Source organism: Syngnathus scovelli, chromosome 10, assembly GCF_024217435.2.
Source record: "Syngnathus scovelli strain Florida chromosome 10, RoL_Ssco_1.2, whole genome shotgun sequence".
Taxonomy (NCBI): domain Eukaryota; kingdom Metazoa; phylum Chordata; class Actinopteri; order Syngnathiformes; family Syngnathidae; genus Syngnathus; species Syngnathus scovelli.
In genome coordinates, this window is record NC_090856.1 from 16,080,618 (window position 1) to 16,096,491 (window position 15,874).

A 15,874-nucleotide genomic window follows, 5' to 3' on the forward strand; every position below is an offset into this window, starting at 1 on the left:
GCTCGGTGCTTCAGCGTTGCATTGTGGGAAAATATAGTATTGGTGCGTGTGAAAGATCTGTGGGCTGCCGGCTTGCTGCGGTCTGCGGGCCGGTTCTAATAATAAATCAAGATCATCCCAGGGGCCGTACAAAACCTTCTCGCGGGCCGGATGTGGCCCGCGGGCCTTGACTCTGACATATGTGCTCTAGACGGTCCACTTGCAAGCAGAAAATAAAGATATTTCTGTTGATAGTCGTCGTGTTTGTATCCGTTGTCTCGCTCAAGGCCATTGCGCCCACAGATTTGAATTTTGGTGACAGTTCAGCCTATTGACGTCATTTCCGCGGTTTAATACCCGCATATCTGAAACGGCAAAGTTAAGAGTAGAGTTAAATAAAGTTTTTAATCAACGCAATCATTTACAACCGTTGACCAGTCGAAATAATCGTCGAAATTCGACGTTCCCCCCAAACGCCACACTCACTCGCTTTTCAGGGCAACAAAAGTACTTCTTTTTAAAAACGATGAGTTGTACTTACCGTGTACACTCTGGACGGTCCAGTTGCAAGCAGAAAATAAAAATATTTCTCTCGTTAGTCGTATGTTACCATCCGCTGTGTCTTTGTCAACATTTTCCTACTTCCTGTTGCGAGCCACGCCCACGGATTTAAATTCTGGCGGAAGAGCCCGCCCATTGGCGTCGTTTTCGCGTATAGCAAATCCGATTGGTTGGGAAGGGGGCGCGGTTATGCAGCCGAGGGGTCCTGTGATCGGTGGGATGTAAAGTAGGCGTCGACGTCACATCCGCGTCACGTGACCACGACGTGGCAGACGTCATATAGCAACCGCTGTTTTGTTTAGTAGACTTACAGTTGTTATGCATTGACATAATGGCGCACACTCCAAATGGATTTGAATAAATTAAATAATTCTTCTGCCCACTCCCTTTTAAACAAGTTAACTCTCCCCGCGGATTTGAATTCCGGCGGAAGTTTCGCCCATCGACGTCACGTCTGTCACGTGACCACAACGTGGCAGATGTCATATAGCAACCGCTGTTTTGTTTTCAAAGTCAAAGTCAAAGTCAGCTTTATTGTCAATTTCTCCACATGCCAAAGACACATAAAGAAACCGAAATTTCGTTCCCCCCTATCCCACGGTGACAAGACATGGCTCACAACAGACAAACAAGTAAACAAGTATAACAAAAGCGTGCTGAATAAATAATGAATAAATAACACAACAATAAATAAATAAGTAAGAGGAGCAGAAAAAAAAGGAGCAAGTGCGCGTACAGCAGACATTCCATTTAGTAGATTTACAGTTGTTATGCATTGGCATAATGGTGTGCACTCAAAATAGATTTAAATAAATTAAATATTTCTTCTGCCCACTCCCTTTTAAACAAGTTAACTCTGCCCACGGATTCTAATTTCGGAGGAAGGTCCGTCCATTGATGTCTTGTCTGCGTCACTTGACCACGACGTAGCGACGTCATATAGTAACCGCTGTTTTGATCAGTAGACTTAGTTATTATGCGTTGACATAATGGCGCACTGGTTAGCATGTCCACCTCTTAAGCATGATGTTGCGGGTTCGACGCCTGATCAATGTTAGCCATGGAGTGAGCTGAAGTGCATGGCGCTGAAGATTTGAATCTTTGAAATGCGCTGAGGTCTGACATATCAGGCAGAATGGTTTGCCATCACGTTCAACAAAAAATAGAAACTTTCCCACTCTGATAAAAACGTCCTGTGTTCATCTACATATTTCCGTTTTGCTGTGCATCTTTTCCCTGCCATTTCGAGAGCCCAATTGACACTAATAGTTTACTGGAATGTGTTTGCCCATCCTACTTTGTGGAATTTCACCACATGCGCTTTTGACCAAAATACCAAATTGAACTCAAGTGAAGCCAACACGCACAACCCCCCCCCCCCCCCCCCCACAAACAAAGCGGGAAAAAACGAAGACGTGCGTGTTCCGCCCACGCTGGATTTATTTGCACCTTTGAAAAGACACCGTATTGCCGCAGATGTGGCAAAGAGTACTTTTGGGCATCTGAGACGGAAGGATGTCCAAAGCATCACGTCACCTGCTCTGGTCGGCATGGTGGTGGGACGTTGAGGTCAACCGCTTTGGGGTTGGCTGAATCTTTGGTCGCAGGATGCCACACACTTGAAGACAGAAGCAGAAAAGCAGAGCTAAATGCAAAATGTACTCACCGGTGACTCCAATTTTTTTCCCCCCTGAAGAAATGGATGGACGGGTGGCCCCGGCTGGCCGGTGGGACTCTTGTTATTCTGACCCTTTTTAGTGCGCGTTTGGGGCAACAACCGTTTTTTGTGGTGCTCTCTTCTGGTTCAAGAGTGCCCTGCATGTGAATTTGCCTTTCCTGCCTTCTGATTGGATGAGCGCCGGTGTGACGCGGTGCCTCTGTCACTGTGGCGGGGGGTATACGTCGGCATCGGAGCGTCTGCCAACGTCTGAGACCGGCTGGCGGTGTATCGGAAGTGTCGAGTGCGGTGCCGCTGGAGCTCACTCACCAGCTGGTGTTAGGGCCACAGAATGAAGGCCAAGGGGAAGAATAGAAAGAGAAACAGAAACTTCTCCTCCAATTGTTTGATTTGTCTCTTCTGAGCTTCGATGAATTCTTTCAGCTCTTTGTTCCTCTAGGACGGAGAAATGGAAAGCGGCCTTCAAAAGCCAGTAAGCGTGCAAGTAAGTGCCGGGCTGGCTTTGGGCCCTTACCTGTTGCGCGCTGTGCAGCAGATCCATTCTCTCTTGGAGGATGCAAGCGTCGCGCTCCCTTAACTCGCACATCAGGGCTCGCTTCCATTGGTCCACCGCGCTTCTAAGCTCTTCTCTCTGATCCGCCGTCAGCACTTCATTCACGCCAGCGTGGCTGGCTTTTTCGCCGTCCGTGGCGGGCCAGTCCCGCTGCGGTAGCGCCTCGTACAATATGGCCTCCAGCTCCAGGATCCTCTGGGCCGCAATCCTCGTCCATCAGTGGTCCGGCGGGAGATTTGAGGGCGGCTTACCTTATGAGCCTGGTCCATGGAACGCTTCCTGAAGTCCAACTCTTCATCCAGGTAGCCCTTCTGCTTACAGAACATATCCTAGCACAGCTCAAGGTCAGAATTGTTGGGGCACATTGCCGGAGTTCCCCTTGGCTGATGTCGCGTGTCTGTCTACCTTCTCACTTTCAATGTCCAACATCTACTGTTGAAGTGCTGACTTGGTCACTTTGATGTATTCTAACCACTGAGGAAAGGCTGCTGTCACATAAGCAGAATGCGAGAGCGTGCGTGGACGTGCCCGTTACCTTCTCGGCTAGGGTGAGAAGGGTCCTGGCGTGAATCATGACCACCTGCTCCTCGTTGGTGAGATTCTGCAAGAGCCCAAAGGCACAGCGTCAACAAGCTTCTTTCAGCGCAAAGCCTTCCAAAAGTCACATTTGAGCCGCCGAGTCTCGTGGAGTGCGAACATAAGGAGTTCGACATACACTTACGGCGTTATCGCCCAGGATGTCCAGCTTCTTCATCAGATCACTGATGACGATGTCCGGGGGAAAGGCGCAAGGAGCAATGTAAGGTGTTCTGGGACCTCGGGTTAAGGTTAGGGTTGCGAGGGACGCCTTACGTACGCTCACGCCCTCGGCCTCGCAGTAGATCTGCAAAGGGCTGAGGCTGTCTGGGAAACGGACTTGCAGAAACTTCAAGACGGGGGAGCGCCATTCCCTCTCCTGAAAGGCAGAGGCATGCATCCGTCCGTCCGTCCGTCTGTCACATCTCTGGCCTCAACACGCTTGTGCGAGTCTTCCCACCTCCAGCTCCAGGATGCGGAACTCAAGCAGTTCGTTTTGGTCTCGGATATCCTGGATGTGCTCTTTCAGACGCGCTTCTTCCGCCTCCATCCGCCTGACCTGAAAAGACAGTCAGACCTCATCTGCGGGGCTTCCCGACGGGTGTGACGCCAAGCGACTCCGCCCAGCGCCTTTCTTTCCGTCACCTTTTCGGCCAACTGCTGATTGCTCTGACGCAGCAGCTGCTTCTCCTCCACCCACTTGACATTCTAGAAGAGACAAACGCGTGGACAGCTTTGGAATGTTGTGTCATTTTCATCCACAAATTCTTTGTTTGACTGGAAAATGACATTTGCTTTTCTCCGCATTTTCCCAGCCACGTTCAGGGGGGGGTTGGTCCAGTAATGCCAGACGAATGAGTGACTGAAGAATGTAGCTATTTTGTCTGAGAAAAAGGTGTGCTCATTGATGAGCTTACCTGTCCTTGTTGCTTCAGCGCTGACTCCAGATCTGCTACTCTGCTTTGATAGTGACCCATTTCTACCATCAGCTTTTCTCTGGTCTGAAAGGAGGAGGAGGGAGGCTCCTCCTCCTCCTTTCAGACCAGAGAACACCCGAGGCTGGGTGAGAACGGGGAGGCTGCGACCCGGCCGGGGGTTGCGGGAAGGGGCGCCACCTTGATCTCCTTCTCGGCGTCGTAGTCCCCTCCGCTGGTCTGGGCGAGAAGCGCGTAGGCTCGTTGCAGCGCTTGATATTCTTGCGTCAGCTGGCGGTAGCGAAGCTCCGCCTCCTCATGCACACACCAATGCAACACAGCACTAGTGTTAGGGTTTTCCAGGTTATCTTTATCGTAGGATTATGTTGGAATGCAACAGGTAATAAATACCTTACCTTGTCCTCCTTATCTCAAGGTCGTAAAACATCCCCTGACATGTTTAGACTAGAGGACAAGGGCTTTAGCCAGCCTACCCATATCCCCACTCTGTTTCTCTTAATAAATATCCACGTGCAGGAAGGAGGGCAGATTTCATTCCTGAAGCGAGTGATCTCTCCACCTGCAGGTGTCTAAAAGAACTTGCCTTGTCTCCTGTGTGGTTCTTGCAAAATAAGTTGGAGTGAGCAAATCTCTAACATTTTGGTGCCGAAACCCGGGATCCTCATACCCACCATCTGACCGGCGAAGGAGGACGTGCTGCATTGTCGACAAGCCAGCGTCCATTAGGAGGACCTGGAAGAGAAAGTCCTGGGAAGAGAATTCTTCGCTGGGCCAGCATCTTAGGTCTGCCTTCGTCTGACAGAGGCGGATTGACGGGACCCGGCAGTGCAACGAACCAGGGGACAAGTAAGTTAAAGGCCTGAAGTTGTGTGATTGTGTTGTTGCTTGTGAAACGCGTAAAAAGGAAGAAGTGCACAGGAATAAGTTTTGTGGAAGGAGGGGGTGTTGTAGAGTCCCCCTCTGGATGAGGTGTCTCTTTTGGAGCAGTGGTTCTCAAACTGTTTTAAAATCTCAGTACCTCCGTGAATCATTATTTGACGACCACTGTTCTAGGGAGTACAACCTCGCGTTGGCAGGGCTGGGGACAAGGACTTTTGTCTTTAGTTCCCAGGGAAGGTGGGGGGTGTTGTAGAGTCCCCTCACTGGATGAAGCAGCTCCTTTTTTTTTAAAAAAAAGGAGGACTTCGCGTTGGCAGGGCTGGGGACAAGGACTTTTGTCTTTAGTTCCCAGGGAAGGTGGGGGGTGTTGTAGAGTCCCCTCACTGGATGAAGCAGCTCCTTTTTTTTTTAAAAGGAGGACTTCGCGTAGGCAGGGATAACTTGCGTGATTGAGTGTGTGACTGGTAGGATAAATTGACTAAGAAGCAGTTCTAGCGTTGATCCACGGCAATAAAACAGGCTAGTAATCTGTCGAAAGGTCAATTTAAACCTGCATTGAGGATCCTCAAAGAAAAAAAATTGAAAAAAAAATGTAAAACCTTAAACTACTGAAATTAAGATGGGAAAAAAGAACGGTAAATCTCTTGCTCTGCTCTTCTTTAAAACGAGAAGTTCATGGCAAGTAGATTTCTTAATTGTATGGAATACATGCTGAAGTGGTAGAAGTGCTAGAGTGTGGTTGAAATCTTCACAAAGAGATGAGAACGAATTCAAGAGACAAAAGCTAGAAAGATGAAAACTGATGCGGTCACAAGTGTTTGTCAGACCAGGAGACAATAAGGCCCCCTGTGAGCAGGTGCAAGGCCGCAGCTCAAGCCGCGGCTCAAGCAAGGGGCAAGAGGAGTTTCCGGTCCTATGCAAATCAGAAAACCTTTATTGTCATTGTACTATGTACAAATCTACATAGTACAATGACAATAAAGGTTTTCTGATTTGCATAGGACCGGAAACTCCTCTTGCCCCTTGCTTGAGCCGCGGCTTGAGCTGCGGCCTTGCACCTGCTCACAGGGGGCCTTATTGTCTCCTGGTCTGACATGTATCGAAATTTAAAAGATCTGAAACCTCTCCCATATGACAGCAAAACATGTCATTGTCAGGTTATCAAAAATCGTTTTAGATTGTTAGAGCCCCTGTCCACACAAGAAGTATGACAATGCTGTTTGTAGGCCCAATTACAAATGAATAGGGATCAAATTGTGTTACACTGAAGTTAAAATATGCAAATCAAGTGGTAAAGAAATGCAACTTGCTTCTAGAAGATAAATAAATAAAAGTAGAATGTGCTGTCCTCGTGTGCATGGGAGGGACCAGCTCATGATCGACCACAGGAAATGGCCAGCCTGTGACGAATCATTGGTGCTGGGAACTACCTTTTGCATGCGAGAGCTGTGCATGTGTGTGCGTATATGTTAAAATGATGAACATTGGCTAAAGTTTTAGTATAAAAAAAATTGCTAGACTGTGGTCTATTCAATTTACACCGCAGAACAGAAACAATTTTGACAGATAAAAATGAAAGAAAAAGAGAGAAATCTGTTTGCGAACAGAAACTAATCCACACTAGTGCATGTTAGTGTCAAGCCCTCATGAGAAATTCGGAGTTAACAAAACAACAGAACATGCTTTCAGGAATTGGGAGAAGCTAAATTGTGAATTTAAGATTTTGCAATGCTACATTTAATAGGAATAATTGATTGGTTGTGTTATAAGATTATGCAAACTTTTAAATGCAAGCTAAATCTGAGAGATTGAGTTCTTCAAATTTAAAAACAAAGAAAAGAAATTCAGATTAATTTGCCAATTGTTTGTTTTAGTTAAGTTTTTTTGAATTGGTGGATTGTTCTACCAGGAAACCTGAGTTGAAAATGATATATGAATGTTGTGTGGTGAGCTTGGATGAATTGGGACCAATGTGATAGAAAGACTCCTTTTTGGAGACTGCGTGTGAGATGCAAATGAACATTGATGAATGATAGCCTGAATGAAAAGAAATTACAGGTTGAATGGTTGAAGTCGTTGGCGACTACTATAGAAAATTAGTAGAGCGACTTCGATGAAAGAGTGATTTTGAGCAGGTTGAATGTTAGAAAGAAACACATAGCTTTTGGATTGATAATTAACTAGAAGAAAAAAAACTGGAGAACCAGTAACACATGCAGAAGATGTGTGAACTGAGAAATTGAGAAGCGTTTTGGAAAGAAAGTCAACTTAAATGATGATGGAATCGTATGTAGTAAAGAACGCATTCTCCCAAAAAGTTTGTCAAGGTGTGAGGCATGGGCGTTGCCAAGCCTCAAAAAGGGGGGAGTGAGTAGGACAGATAGTGGAAGATAGTAATAATACAACACGTTATGACAATGAATTTTCGAATACATTTGGTGTTATATTGTGGTAATTTTTTTGTTCTGGTGTAGATAGGTTAGCAACACGAGAGATTTAGAGGTTCAAAAGAAAGACAGTTAAAAGAAAACATTTTTGATTTGGACAATTGCAGGCTAACAGGAACATGAGAACGATAAGAACTACGAGGTGGGATCCAATTTCATTGGGGAGATTGAGAATTCACAGCACCATACTCTAAGTCACATTTTTGAGCAAGCATGACAATAACATGTGAGAGGTCAAGACATACAGATCAGGGCTTGATGTGGAAAGCAGACCTCGATGAGTTGATTTTCAATAATGATACTGAAGACAACATACTGTCCGATTAAATTGGAACTATAGATAAAATGTAGCTCAAAAATAGGATGAGTTGCAGGATTTACGATATAAAACCGAGACCGCTGTTATTAGGAGAATTTGAAGTTTGGTAAATAAACGTTACCAGCAAATTGATGGAAGCAGCTACATTTGGAAATAGTCTTACAAGTTTGATGTCCCAGCCTGTCATTCTCAGTGTCAGAGTCCCTGAAACCCAATCCGAGACTTCGCCTGCAGCCGTGAACAACTACAAAATGGTGCCTGGCTCTGAAGCACCTTTGACCTTTGGCGAAGGACAAGAAAAGACTGCTGTTGTGCTTGGAGGAGGACAAGTACACTCCGGAGGACAGACAACATCCTCGGGGACGAGAAAAGACAGTGAAAAGCGGAGGAACTCACAATGATGAAAATTGACTCATTTGAACAATGGACTCATTCAAGAGTGATGGATGGGGTCGCTCTGAAGCAACAACAAAAGAACACCAACTTGAGAGGGTGAAGTGCGGCAAAAAGATATGGACTTGGAGTGTCCGACAACCAAATCGCACTCCTTGCTACGGCGTTCCCAAATTTGGTGAAGCTTGGTTCAAAGTGGAAGGGAGGTTCATTGTGCACTGAGTTTGACAGAACTGAGGAGATTTGATAAATAAATAAATAAAAAATTGAAAAATACGTAGGGCTACAGATTATAATCAGAGATTGAACAGATTTGGATAAAACAAATAGGCTAAAACGGTAGGAAACAAGAGCAAGATCTGATATTTTGGCTCATCAAGCTTAAAACGTAGAGGTCGAGTTATATAAATTCAATGACCCCCGCCTCCCCCGGGACGTGGGAAAAGCTCTGCCGGAGGTGGGAGTTGAAGCTGTTCCTGACAGGAGATTCTGCCAGACGTTCCCAGCAGACCCTCACAGAGTGTTTGGGTCTTCCAGGTCGGACCAGCATCTTCCCCCACCATCGGAGCCAACCCACCAACAGGTGGTGATCAGTTGACAGCTCCGCCCCTCTTTTCTCCCGAGTGTCCAAAACATGCGGCCGCAAATCTGATGACACAACTACAAAGTCCTGGTGCCATTGCCCACGTGAGCATTGAAGTCACCCAGTAGAACGATGGAGTCCCCAGAAGGAGCGCTCTCCAGCACTTCCTCCAGGGACTCCAAGAAGGGTGGGCATAGACACAAACAACAGTCAGGACCCGTCCCCCCACCTGAAGGCGGAGGGAAGCTACCCTCTCGTTCACCGGGGTGAACCCCAATGTGCAGACGCCCAGCCGGGGGGGGCAATAAGTATACCCACCACATCTGCTCGACACATCTCACCGTGGGCAACTCCAGAGTGGAAGAGAGTCTAGCCCCTCTCGAGAGGGCTTCTACCGGAACCCAAACTGTGCGTGGAGGCTAGTCCGACTATATCTAGTCAGAATTTTTCTGCCTCGCACACCAGCTCGGGCTCCTTTCCAGCCAGAGAGGTGATATTCCATGTCCCAAGAGCTAGCTTCTGCAGCCGGGGATCAGACCGCCAAGGTCCCTGCCTTTGGCCACCGCCCAGCTCACACTGCACTCGACCCCTTTGGCCCCTCGCACAGGTGGTGAGCCCATGGGAAGGGGGACCAACGTTTCCTTTTCGGGTTGTGCCCGGCCGGGCCCCATGGGCGAAGGCCCGGCCACCAGACGCTCGCCTTCGAGCCCTGCCTCCAGGTGCAGCACAACCAACGTGTGGAAAAGATAATGCGCACGACATTTTTTCTCAAAAGCATGACTTGAAAGAAGGTCCAAACCAGACAAACAGCAGAGGATGGTTTTGATCTATCCACCTCTGGGTTATGGGCCCAGCACGCTCCCGCTGCGCCACTCTGCTGCTCAGTGCTAGCAATTCATCAAGTCCTCTAATCGGCTAACAAGCATTCGGTTCCAACTCGTAACTGGATTCCGACTGTCACTCATTACATTATGAACAAAGCTCAGTCGGGCAGCACTAACCTGGATGCTGGTGGAGAAACCAACTTTTTATCCACTTTCACATTTTATTAGAAATGTCAACAAAATTCAATGTTGAAACTGCAGTTGGTAGGTAGTGTCGCTGAAGCGCTGGATTTAGGCTCTCAGTCTCTACTAAGGCGTGCGTTCAAATCTTGTGTTAGTTCCGCTCTATTCTTCTGGCCTGACTCCTTTTGGCGCAGCCGTTGTACATATGATGACCCTGGAAAGTTCTTGGCAAATTCTCATTTGCCTTTCATGTTCATCGGGTCTACCATTTTAATAGGTATCTACACTGTGTATTTGGATAGAGACTGGTCAAAGGGGACACATATATGCCTCGTGAACTACTACATGCATTACTGCGGATGAAGAAGAGTGAACAAATAAGTCATCAGACAAGTTTGCCGATTTTTTAGTGCCCATTAGAGCAGCACTCTGTTCCGTACTGTAACCTGTTAGGTTTGTTCCCAGTTCTTTATCTTTAATGCTCGATATGCTAACCGTAATTACCAAGAGAAAGCCTTCACAGTTTAACTATTTAATGTATGCCAAAATGATTGATGCACAGCTGTGGAGCCCTTTCTGCGAGATGCAGAAGAAGGTTCCTCTCCCAGCGCCAAGGTTCCTGCTCTTATACTACTCTGGCCGCCTTCCTGCAAGGAGGCGACTGCCTAGCCTGTGTGATAATGTGTGACCTTGTCATCTTAACCGAGAGCGACTTCTACATATGTGCAAAGGGTTTCATAGAGTAGAGAAAGCTAATAAAGCAAGAGAAGTGTTACAGCGATATAATGGCATAGCTCAAGCTCCCTAGCTAATCACATGTGCCAAAGAGGCCTATTCTAACAAACCGTTGGTGAGAATGGGTAGACGGGGAAGCCTGTAAGCGAGTCCCTCACTCGCATACTCCATCGCTTCTCTGCCTTTTGGCTAAGATAAAGTGTAGTATCTGTTCTTGGGTTTGGGGGATTAAGAGAGCTGACCGTAGAAGAGAGAATTTTAACCATAAAAGTGGTGATTTTACCCTTGCTTTTACTAATCAGTTCTGTTTTCATCCCAGCAAGTAAGTTGCTTTTAGAATTGGACCGAGCCATTTTTTACTTCACCTGGAAATCCAAGTCAGAGGGACTGAAGAGGGACACCATGAAGAAAAAGAAAAAAAAACAGAGGAGAAGGAGTCCCGAACTTAAAACTCTTCCTCGGAAGCAGATATGTTGCCCTGCACCTGCGAAGCGCGCTCGTTACACCAAATGCATCGAAAAGCCAAGCAATGACACGATTCTGGATGGGCTCATACTGTCACGGTCGGGTGGTGGAGCATGGAGCAGGACGACCAAGTGCAGCTCGGACCAGAGTTTATTGAAGCAACTCAAAATACTACAGACTCGGTAAACTGACATGACTTAAACAATAACTTGACTGACTGACCGGGACGTGGAACAAGAAGACAGCAGGACATGACGGCACCAAGACAGGACGACACACCGAACGACAGGAACCAAAACCAATGACCAAAACCAATGACCAAAACCAATGATCCGACAGGGAGAGAGGGGCAGACAGGACTTTTATACACGACAGGTAACGAGAGGCAGGTGGGAACAATCACACTGATCATGGGCACACAGGAGGGGAGGGGCGAGCACACAGACAGAAACCAAGACAGACACATAGTGGAGCAGGGCGAGACGTGACACATACCTCCGGAAACTAAAGCTAATACCCATCGACCAATGAATTCCTGTGTCTTTTAACGCGCCACCTTCTTATTTCTTCACCAAAAAGTTTTTGAAGAACTTTAAATTAGAGCAAGAAAATAGTGACATTTTAACAAGTCACAGATCTATGATCTCTGTCGTACAGCGGGAAGTGGTTTGTCCAGTGCTCGGACCCGCATTCGGCGAGCCCACAACAGTTTGGCACAACGTCAACCACCCCGCCCTCTCGAAACAAACTTGTTGGGACCTGTCGTGGATGGTGGCCCATGATGGCCTCCCAGTCAGGTCCGTTATGCACTCCCGGGGCATATCAGCGCTCTCAACGTGCCCCCGACCTGGCTGTGGCGCCCAGGAGTCAGTGTGGCACCTGCTCAGGTAGTTCATGGCTGCCGTATACCTGTGGGCGACCTGCAGTTCCCGGCAAGGGAAGTGTTGAATGCAGACATCAACATCTCAACAGACCCTTCGCACCCAGGTTGCAGCCTGTTTGAACTACTCCCCTCCGGACGCCGTTATAGAGCTCTGTACACTAAAACCAGCAGACACAGAGACAGCTTCTTCCCCCAGGCTGTCGCTCTGATGAACTCACACCACTCTTAGAGTCTCAGAGTCATTACTGTGCAATAACATCCCGCTTTCCACACCTTTTTTGTTTACACTGTTTGTACTATGTGTCCTCTCTGCATCCATTGCAGCCTGGTCATCCTCGAAGAGGGACCCTCCCATCTGTGGTCTCTTCTCAAGGTTTCTCATTTCCCCTAGCTGGAGTTATGAGTTTTTCCTTGCCCTCTTGGGAGTTTAAGATCAGTTTAAGATCAGGGGATGTTTGAGAATATCTTTCATTTTTCACATGTTGTTGTTAGTCACCTAAATGTTGAACAGAGGCTGTGATTTACCGAAGTCAAATTCCTTGTTTGGCACGCTCAAACATGGCGAATAAAAAACTCTTGAATCTTGAATCTTGAACCTTGTACTCTATGGGGTGAGCCCGTTGAAAATCAAGCAAGAAGACTTTACAAAGCAGTGGCTCACTTTTGCTGCCATCAAAGACGCCAAGTGGACTTCCAGAAATTTGCTGGTAAGGAGGCACAGACAGACAAGGAAATGATGGAATTGGGCTAAAATGGTGCACGAAAACAGTGTGTATTCACCTTTATATTTTGCTTCATGTAGCCTTATCAAAATGAATAAAACTTCTCTCTGTATGTGCATTCACGTGTAACATTGAAGGAGGTAGATATTTTGTTTCAATATTTAAATAAATACCATCATTGTCTATTAAGACACTAAAGGTTGATGGAACATTTTTTGTAGGGCTGCTGTGTTTTAACAAGGAAAGACTCATGTGCTTATGGATGAAGACGACTTGTACTTGTGATTGTGCTTGTGAACAGTAAAGAGGAGTGCTTGTGCAATTGACAGGGTTGGTTATTGTTTTTTATTTAAAAACAATATTTTTTGCCAAATTACAATAGACTGGCATGTGCCAATTCAAATGGGTCCCACCAGAAGTTAAACTGCATTGATAAACGAAGCCCCTTCGTTAGTCATCACTTTACCGTGGAGGAGGGGTTTGCACGCCCCAATGATCCTAGCAGCCATCTTGTCTGGGGCTTCATGCCCCTGGTAGGGTCATCCATGGCAAACGGATCCTAGGTGAAGGGCCAGACAAAGCACGGCTCTCACAAGCCCCTTATGAAGAAAAACATAAATGGATTTTGTTTTCCCTCGCCCGGACGCGGGTCACCGGGCCCCACATCTGGAGCCAGGCGTGGAGGTGGGGCTCGAAGGCGAGCGTCTGGTGGCCAGGCCTTCGCCCACGGGGCCCGGCTGGGCACAGCCCGAAAAGGAAACATGGGTCCCCCTTCCCATGGGCTCACCACCTGCCGGAGGGGCCAAAGGGGTCGGGTGCAGTGCAAAATGGGCGGCGGAAAAAGGCAGGGACCTTGGCGGACCGATCCCTGGCTGCAGAAGCTGACTCTTGGGACATGGAATATCGCCTCTCTGACTGAAAAGCAGCCCGAGCTGGGCGTGGGAGGAGTTTGGCGAGGCCATGGAGAATGACTTCCGGATGGCTTCGAGGAAATTCTGGTCCACCATCCGGCGTCTCAGGAGGGGGAACCAGTGCACCGTCAACACTGTTTACACTGGAGATGACGTGCTGCTGACCTCGACACGGGACGTCGTGAGTCGGTGGGGAGAGTACTTTGAAGACCTCCTCAATTCCACCGACACGCCTTCCATTGTGGAAACAGGGCCTGGAGACTCTGAGGTGGACTCTCCAATCTCTGGGGTCGAACTCACTGAGGTAATCAAAAAAGTCCTCTGGGGCATGGCCCCGGGGGTGGATGAGATCCGCCCAGAGTTTTTAAAGGCTCTGGATGTTGTGGGACTATCATGGCTGACACGCCTCTACAGCATTGCGTGGACATCGGGGACGGTGCCTCTGGATTGGCAGACTGGGGTGGTGGTTCCCCTCTTTAAGACGGGAGACAGGAGGTTGTGTTCCAACTATAGGGGAATCACACTCCTCAGCCTCCCTGGTAAGGTCTATTCAGGGGTGCTGGAGATGATGGTCTGTCGGGAGGTCGAACCTCGGATTAAGGAGGAGCAGTGTGGCTTTTGTCCTGGCCATGGAACAGTGGACCAGCTCTACACCCTGGGCAGGATCCTCGAGGGGGCATGGGAGTTCGCCCAACCTGTCCACATGTGTTTTGTGGACTTGGAGAAGGGGTTCAATCGTGTCCTTCGGGAAGTTTTGTGGAGGGTGCTTCGGGAGTACGGGGTGCTGAGCCAACTGATAAGGGCGGTTTGGTCCCTGTATCACCAATACCAGAGTTTGGTCCGCATTTCTGGCAGTAAGTCAGATTCTTTCCCAGTGAGGGCTGGACTCTGCCAAGGCTGCCCTTTGTCACCGATTCTGTTCATAATGGTTATGGACAGAATTTCTACACGCAGCCAAGGCGTTGAGGGGGTCCAGTTCTGGGACCTCAGCATTGCGTCTCTGCTTTTTGCAGATGACGTGGTGCTGTTGGCTTCTTCAAGCCGTGATCTCCAGCTCTCACTGGGGTGGTTCGCAGCCGAGTGTGAAGTGGTCGGGATGAGGGTCAGCACCTCCAAATCCGAGGCCATGGTCCTCGGTCGGAAAAGGGTGGGATGCCCTCTCCGGATCGGGGATGAGATCCTGCCCCAAGTGGAGGAGTTCAAGTATCTTTGGGTCTTGTTCACGAGTGAGAGCAGGATGGAGCGCGAGATCGACAGGCGGTTTGGTGCAGCGTCGGCAGTAATGCGAACTCTGTACTAATCCGTCGTGGTGAAGAGAGAGCTGAGAAAAAAGGCAAAGCTCTCAATTTACCGGTCGATCTACGCTCCTACCCTCAACTATGGTCACGAGCTTTGGGTCGTGACCGAAAGAACGAGATCCAGAATACAAGCGGCCGAAATGAGTTTCCTCTGCAGGGTGTCCGGGCTCTCCCTTGAGAAGCTTGGTCATCCGGGAGGGACTCGGAGTAGAGCCGCTGCTCTTCTACGGTGAGAGGAGCCAGATGAGGTGGCTCAGGCATCTCATCAGGATGCCTCCTGGACGCCTCCCTTTGGAAGTGTTCCGGACATGTCCCACCGGTAGGAGACCTCGCGGGCGATCCAGGACGTGCTGGAAAGACTATGTCTCTCGGCTGGCCTGGGAACGCCTTGGGATTCCCCGGGTTGAGTTGGATGAAGTGGCTGGGGAGAGGGAAGCCTGGGAGTCCCTCCTAAAGCTGTCTCCCCCTCGACCCAACCCGGATAAGCGGAATAGGATGGATAAATGGATGGATGATAAACGAGGTTTTAAACGTGATTGTCTGTCTGCACTCGGCATAATTTCTCTGTTTATGTGAACATGTTCACACGTGCCGGTATAAATTATGTGAACGTATGATTGTTGCACGGAGTATGATATAGGCGGCTATCCGTTGCAATATTGATATTCTTTCGCAGAGCATCAACAAATTGAGATATACTCTTATTGTTCCTCTCCACGGAAATGGTATACTCTTTATTGTTCCTCTCCACAGAAATCTTTAGTAAAAGGCGAAAGATTTATTCGATCTGAAGAGAAACGAGTGATCTGAAAATCTGAGTCAAAACGGGCCACCCCACTGCTGGTCTCACTAAATTCACAGGCGGTCTCACACTCAAATTGCAGCAACCATTCCTTCTAATACAAACAATAGAAGTTGATGGATTTACTATACTTACAAGGACTCAAGCA

At 48.1% G+C, this 15,874-nt stretch overlaps 1 long non-coding RNA gene and 2 pseudogenes across 1 annotated transcript; 1 reads left to right on the forward strand and 2 right to left on the reverse strand.

Annotated features, from left to right (window-relative positions):
• Nucleotides 1-3,806: 3,806 nt before the first annotated feature.
• Nucleotides 3,807-4,397, reverse strand: LOC125973654 (uncharacterized). The gene is made up of 3 exons (XR_011087556.1): nt 4,265-4,397; nt 3,993-4,055; nt 3,807-3,906 (listed from the first exon to the last, which is right to left on the reverse strand). It is a non-coding gene; the product is annotated as an uncharacterized lncRNA (long non-coding RNA).
• A 6,417-nt stretch (nt 4,398-10,814) lies between these two features.
• On the forward strand, nt 10,815-11,022 carry LOC125976477 (U2 spliceosomal RNA; annotated as a pseudogene).
• Nucleotides 11,023-15,644: 4,622 nt separating this feature from the next.
• On the reverse strand, nt 15,645-15,729 carry LOC125976510 (U5 spliceosomal RNA; annotated as a pseudogene).
• Nucleotides 15,730-15,874: the final 145 nt, after the last annotated feature.